Below are 7,593 nucleotides of genomic sequence, written 5' to 3'. Positions count from 1 at the left end.
GCCAGCAGGTCCAGGGAGGTGATTCTGCCCCTCTCCTCTGCTCTGGTGAGACCCCACCTGGAGTACTGTGTCCAGCTCTGGAGCCCTCAGCATAAAACAGACACGGACCTGTTGGAGCGGGTCCAGAAGAGGGCAAGGGGGAATGGCTTTCAACTAAAGGGGGGGTAGATTTAGACTAGATAGAAGGAAGACATTTTTTATGCTGAGGGTGGTGAAGCACTGGCAGAGGTTGCCCAGAGAGGTGGTGGATGCCCCATCCCTGGCAACATTCCAGGTCAGGTTGGAGGGGGCTCTGAGCAACCTGATCTAGTTGAAGATGTCCCTGCCCACAGCAGGGGGGTTGGACTAGATGACCTTTAGAGGTCCCTTCCAACCCAAACTATTCTGTGATTCTATGAAACACTTTTGGAAGTACCTGCTACTTGGATCCATCAAGGGATTACAGAGGGAAAAGAAAAATTTCTTCAGAAGTTTATCAGCCTGAAAGTAAATTCTCTCTTGCAGGGTTATTCTGTATTTTACACAGATGTGAACTCCGTGCTAAACTTTTTAGTTTTCAGTTGTTTAAAGTATGTTTTTTTCGTTTTATGCATTACTTACCTGATTTTAATTGAGGTTATTTTTTAAACTGCCAGTTTTTAATATCTGTCTTCATAGCTTTAATGCTGCTAAACACTCTTGTATTCCCGGTTTATTGCCTTGTTATACTTCATAGTTGCAATATGTTCTTTTTATTATAAATATTTGTGTCTTACACCATATTCTTTTCTGGATATTCATGGCTTGGGTATGGTTGTTCTTTTTTATTAAAGAATGCATTTAAAGATTTATAGTTGTTAGGACATTTAATTTGCTACGTGATGCATTCACCTTCAATTTGTGTTTTCACTAGCAGTTATGAATAACATAAGGCATAATTTATGGCTATTAACTATTTTATATTAAGCAGCAATCATTTCTTTATAAACTATGATGTAACTTTGTTCCACTTTATATGATTTGCTAACAATACATAAACGATGCCCTTTGACCTCCTAGCTTTCTCACAGATTTGGAGAAACCCTATAGCCTCACGATACGTTAAATTCTGACTGGGGGGAGGAAGAGGGAAGGAGTTCTATATCCCCTTTTCACTTTTCCTTTTGGAAAATCTCTTTCGGCCTTATCTTGAACTGAGAGCATTCACATAACAAGTCAAAATCTCTACCAAAAAGAAATCCCCTCATCCAGACATCTATCAAAACGCAGTCTGTGGTCTCAGATGCCTATGATAATTTCAATTTTATTAAAACCAAACAAAAAACACCACCCTCCCAACCCACCTACCACCTGCATGAGAATTCTAAGCAAAACCTCAGGCAAAATAAAATGGAAGGTGAATTTATTTCTTTTCACCTCAGAAGTTGTGAGACTCTGAGATCTCACATTTTCCAGGAAATCCATAGGATCTGAGCTCAAATCATTCTTTCCAAGACTAAGTTTAGTTTATTTTCTAGTCTACAGTTCTATTTTTCTTTGTCCTACTCCTTAGTAAGAAATGATCCCCAAAATTTACAACTCCAAACAAAATACCAGTAACTTTGTAGAAATACATTTTTAATTTTTGTTTGGAAGGTAATGAAAAAGGTGGCTTTGAAAAATATATTTGAAGTCTAAAATTCCAGCAATGAACCATTTCCAGTGTGTTATTATATCGACATTTTTGCAGTTGTTGTCAGAAAGAAAGGGGATGTGGCTTTATTGATCTCAGTGGAATTCACCATTGCCTTCAGTTTCTTCCACTGGCAAATGTGTCTGACAATCTATATTTGAGTCTTACTATTGCATTTCTGTGCCAGTTTCTACAGTTTCTGCATCGTAGCTTGAGTTGGTGAGAAAAATATGTACTAATTTTGGGTGGGGGGAAAAAAGGAATCGTCACAGCCATGTTTCACAGTGTTCACTTGTTTCCTAATTAAGTGAGGGATTCTCATTGAAATTTTTTCTCCAGATAGTTTCTTTGTAACGTTTTCTATTTTAATTTCCTTTCTTGATCCTTTTAATATCACCTCTTACAAAACGTGTTTATTTTATGATTGCACAAGGATATTGTTATTGAAAATGAATGTGAACTAAATGCACAAGTTTTTTCTGTTTTAAGGATTAGCATGTTAAAGTTTGAATATGAATTCTGGGACAAACAAAGAGTTAAAATATTTTATTTAGGGACAGATGTAAAATTTAGCTAAGATATTCTAATAGACAAGCATAGCACCAAAAGTCATTGCAACTAGAAAAAATGGAAAGAAATGGGAAGGATGGCAAAGGCTCTTTATGAAAAATAAAAAGGAATAATTTATATAATAATTCTGAAGATACATATAACAATTTTGACGTAAAATACTGGACACAAAGTAGTGGCAAACTTAGACCATTAAAAAAAAAAATCTGATTTCTTGATGTTCCCACTAGAAAAGAGAAGTCAGCTTCAAAATATAACAACTCTTTCTGCTTCACATCGAAAAATACAACTTGCGGTTAAAATTTGTAGGCATCATGCCAGTGATTCTTTGCATGCATATGATTAGTTACAGCATGGAATCAAAATCTTTCTGAACAGGAAAAAAATTATCTGACTCAGTTGAGTCCCCTTTTGAATAATTGATGTCTGATCTTTTCACAGCCATAGATTTCTGTAAAACAAGAGGGGAAGAACATCTCTTTTGAGTTAAACTTCTAACTGGCACGTCTATAATTCTTCCCCCAGCCATAGATTTCTGTAAAACAAGAGGGAAGAAGAACATCTTTTGAGTTAAACTTCTAACTGGCACGTCTATAATTAGTGGTATCTTGAGCAAAATTTATTTTTTAAAAGATAATTTTCTCTTTTTGGAGATTGTCTAATCAGTTTTGAAATAAAACTATAGAGGAAAACTAAGCAGAGAGAACAAAACCAGGAATTAAACCTGGATCCTGTATTACATGACTTGACCCTGTCAAAAGGGTACTGGAAGTTAGTAAGACTCCATTATATGCTAGAAGATGAGTGTTTGGTTAAGAGCTTTCCTAATGGGGTTGTTAGAAATTTGAGCCATTTAAACTGTAAGTATTTTTGAACTGATTTAAGGCTCAGTGACCTGACGCACCTGAGAATGGTTAAACAACTATAGAGAGACATTTACAGTGCTTAGAGTCTGCAGAACTTGATCTATACAAAAGGTATTGATGACTTATACATCAGTGTAAAATACGTCAAGGATTAGTATTTTATAATTTCTCTTTTTCTATTGCACTCTCCTAATTATGTCACATCAGTTTTTTTATATGTTCTAGCTGATATTTTGACAGAAATGATTGATAAGTTTCCAGGGCAAAGAGGAAGGATGAGGATTACCTGCAGGAAGGATGTGCAAGGAAGAAAGGTAGATGGAGGCTGAAGGGGAGTAAGAGACAGTACAGAGGTCAGGAATAGCATCTTCCTAATGGCCACGTATCTTATGCTTTGTGTCATGGCTCGTGCTGTCTGTTCTGGTAACAGTACAGCACGAGTTTTCTTATCCAGCCACGTCTCTTTTCTCCTTGGGGTTTGATCCAATGTGGAATCTAGAGGCAGAAGCAATCCGCTGTCTCCTAAGCTTTTGAGGAGATAGTTTTGCATGGAAACTTTCTTTGTAAACCTCCTGGCTTGTGGAAAAGCAGGGTTCTCGGTCTCATGGGCACAGATTGCTGGGACCAGGGTTCGGATGATTAATTTGGGCAGCAGCTGTGTATAAGAGAGTGTTTTGAGGGTTGCGGAAGAAAAGACTAAAGCTGGAATGAGATGTCTGTGACTCCACTTAGGATGTGCCTGTGTGCTGTGAGTCACCAGCTGTGTGTGCGAGGTGAAAGTTATCTTGGCGTAAACTGAAGTGTTTCTTCTCTTCCAGAAAATGAATCACCTACTTCTAAGTGTATCTTTTTTTTCTTAATTTTTATGAAGTAAACAGTTTTCAGAGGCTTCAGTAGATTCAAATATGTGGTTTTTACTGGCATAGCAGAGGACATTTCAAGCAAAGGGAACTCACTCACCTGTTGGGGCCAGTATTTTTTAGACTTTTCCCAGAAACATGTCTGAGTGATCAGTACAGTGCCAGAAACACTGTCCTGCTGGCACTGCACCCTTATTCCCAGAAGTATCACCAAATAAAGACACTAATGCAGTCAAAGCTGCCAAGTGATCTTTATTCTCAGTCTATTTCTGTTAATTCTCCTTACTTTGTCCGCTTCTAGCTTTGAAGGGAGAAATTTTATTTGTGTTAAAATCTGGAGAAAAAGGAAGACGTTAATAGGATGTGCTGTCCCTGGAAACACTGTGCTTGGACTAGAAGTTGTCCTGGTATCAAGGAAGCCCCAAGTTATTAGTTTTCTCTTTAATTTAACTGGTGTAAAAACTGTGAAGGTAATGGTTGAGTGGATTACTGTTACAGCAGAGAGGTACAGTCTGGGAGGGGGCTGGCAGTGCTAGCAGAAGACCAAGAGAGCCTTCAAATTCTGCGTGTCTTCACGGATGGTACCAAGGAGATCTTAATGAAGCTTCATGTGAGATACAAGATGCCTCGCAACCACAATTAGTTTATTTGAATTTTTTTTTTTTGTCTAGTTCTTGGGGGAGTTGTATCTGTTTAGCTGTGATCATTTACTTTTTGTGTTTTCCTTTTTACATATAAAGAGAACAGATAATATGATATGTAATTCACGGGTTTTGTTGTAGATGTTAGCACAAAATACAAGCAGCTGGATTTGGTGCACTGGGAACTGCATTAAATGTGTGAATGGATCCCTTCTGGCACTGACATGAATTTGACATGCTGTATGATAGAACAGGAGCTATTTCAGATAGCCAAGTCCCATTTTCACACCTTTTGCTTTGACTCTCACCAAGCAGCTTAGACTTCAGACTCTTTGCTAGCTCTTGTTAGTAAAAGTTATGTTAATATGTTAATGTTAATGTGAGCTCAAGTGCCTGACCAGACAGGATCATCCATTACCTGTATATCAGCTTGATTCCGAGTTCACGAGGCAAGAGGAATACCTACTACTGGTATCATAAATCTATTAGGGAAGGAATTGGTGCTGACCCAGCTGGGCTGAGTCATTCCCAGTCTGATACAGGTAATCCTGCAGGAGCTTTGCCCATGGCTCCATGTCTCATTCCTTTGGTCCGGCCTCTGAGGCAGCAAAGGCAAGCACGACATCAAGCCTAGGCGTGCAGCAAATGTCATCTGCACCCAGGCCTCATTGTCAAAGGACATGGCAAGTTACCTTCTGAAGTAGATGGTCTCCTGGGCAGGGTATCCACCACTGAACTCCAGCAGCTTGTGACCAAAGGCTTTAATATTGTGATTAGGCAGATTCGTGTCCCAACTTTCAGTGACATGGGGAAAAAAGAAAAAAAAAAAGGTAATTCTCTTTGCATTTTTCATGGCATCAGCTGAGTTTGCCCTTGACTCGGGGATTTCCTCAAGATGGTGACTTTGCCACCTGTGTGTTGTATTTTAAAATAATCCAGTTCATTTTTTAGTCCAGCACCTTAACATCATTGTCTCAAGATAACACAGTATGCAACTAACTGCACCTTTTATTCAAAAGAACGTATCTGTAGTGTATGATCAACTGAACTCGATTTCTGTTTGTGACCGAAGGAGATTTCTTGGCTAGTCCACTCACTCTTGGTGAGTCCTGCCTTCTGCCTTCTCTCTTTCTTTTAAGACTGTGTTTGGGAAAGATTTTGGAAGATAATTCGTATGCCTTCTTTTCCCTTGCTAGGCAAAATACAAGCTTTTCTTTTTTCTTTTTTCCTTTTTCTTTTTGCCTTTTTTTTCCTCATATCTGCATAGCTGCAATTAAATAAGGAATAGCATTGGGAATTTTTCTGTACTGTTAATTAATATTTTGTTAGGTCAAGTGCCTTCTTTTCCCTATGATGTCTTTTGAAGATATTTCTATTGTGAGGTAATGAGAACATTAAATTGTGCATATTTTCCATACTAAATAGATTGGAACCTTTTGCAGGATAGAAAGTATATGTTGTGTTTTGTAATCTAGTATAATTACCGTTGTGAACTGTAGTCACTGGAGCTAATCATTAAGTGGTTTGCTGTTACAGCTAATTGATAAGTTTTCATTCATGGCATTAAATTCTTCCTTCTATTTATTATTTCTCTGACTGACCTGACTTTCCCATGATATGACAAAGAAAAACAGGGTGGTGCTACAATGCAGGCTAGTTATTTGTTTTGTATATAACAATTTCTAGGGAGAAGGGAGTTGGGGAAAGAATCACTACAGTTCTGAAGATGACCTGATGTTACTGCATTATGTCCAGTAACTAGTTTTTGCACCATTAATAGCTTTAGCACATGCGTAAGTAGGACTGGTTGTCTTGAGCTTTCTTTGTTTTCTCAAAATATTCAACTTGTTAGTCATTAGAAAGAATTAGGACTTACCTAAGATTGTAAAAGTCACTGGCAGAGGGTTGCTCTTAATTAGAGGATATAAAATTTTATAATTAAAAATTATATTTTTATCATTAGTAATACTCAGATGGGATATATACTTTAATCCCTTCTCCTGTTTCCTGAAATTTGGCACTTCTTGAAAGATGGAAAAGCTTATGAGAAAGCTGTCTTTTTCTTAAATTTCAGATTTAAATTTCAGAATATCTGATCTAAAAATTTTGAAGTATAAATTGTAAATCAGGTTACAGAAGATAAGGTGTTTCTTAATTTACTCATAGCAATAGCTTTCTTTTGTATTGTCATGTATTAAAGTAGTCTTACAGTAGAAATGTGAGGATTGTCTGCACATGATGGGAAAAACTTAAGAGGAGTGGGAAAGGAAAAAGGCAGGATAACTCTTTTAAATGAGACAAGCTTAAATATTCAGACACATCAAAACGTTATTGGAAACAGACTTTTGGACCAATTTCCTTTTGCAACCACGTATGTGCTTTTCCATCATCCTCATATTTTAAGAGTGTGGGTGGAAAATAAGCATATATTAGTCTTAAATACAAAGAATAGGCCTATATCATCATCAAATTTGTTATACTCACCTACCTCTTCCACAGTGTTTTTATTCAGCAAATACAATGTGACAGGTAGGTACATTTATAAAACTTGGGGAAGATTATTTTGCGTTAGAAATCTGCTTAGCAAGATACCACCTACATAAAACCTCATGTATATTTATTATGTTGCCCTGGTTTCAGCTGGGATAGAGTTAATTGTCTTCCTAGTAGCTGGTACAGTGCTGTGTTTTGGATTTAGGATGAGAATAATGTTGATAACACACCGATGTTTTAGTTGTTGCTAGGTAGTGCTTACACTAGCCAAGGACTTTTCAGCTTCCCATGCTCTACCGACTGAGAAGGCTGGAGGGGCACAAGAAGCTGGGAGGGGGCACAGCCAGGACAGCTGACCCAAACTGGCCAAAGGGCCATTCCATACCATGTGACGTCGTGCTCAGTACATAAACTGGGGAAAGCTGGCCGGGGGGGCCGCTGCTCGGGGCCTGGCTGGGCATCGGTCGGCGGGTGGTGAGCAATTGCATTGTGCATCACTTGCTTTGTATATT

The 7,593-nt window shown here is 38.0% G+C and overlaps 1 protein-coding gene across 1 annotated transcript in view; it reads left to right on the top strand.

Moving 5' to 3' along the window:
• Nucleotides 1-7,593, top strand: part of ARHGAP42 (Rho GTPase activating protein 42) — a gene marked incomplete at its 3' end in the record, with an annotated part of 116,357 nt that overhangs the window by 66,462 nt on the left and 42,302 nt on the right. The gene's annotated exons all lie outside the window — the stretch shown is intronic.

Source organism: Aptenodytes forsteri, unplaced genomic scaffold (assembly GCF_000699145.1).
Source record: "Aptenodytes forsteri isolate BGI_AS27 unplaced genomic scaffold, ASM69914v1 Scaffold350, whole genome shotgun sequence".
Taxonomy (NCBI): domain Eukaryota; kingdom Metazoa; phylum Chordata; class Aves; order Sphenisciformes; family Spheniscidae; genus Aptenodytes; species Aptenodytes forsteri.
This window is presented reverse-complemented; position numbering and strand designations above follow the sequence as displayed.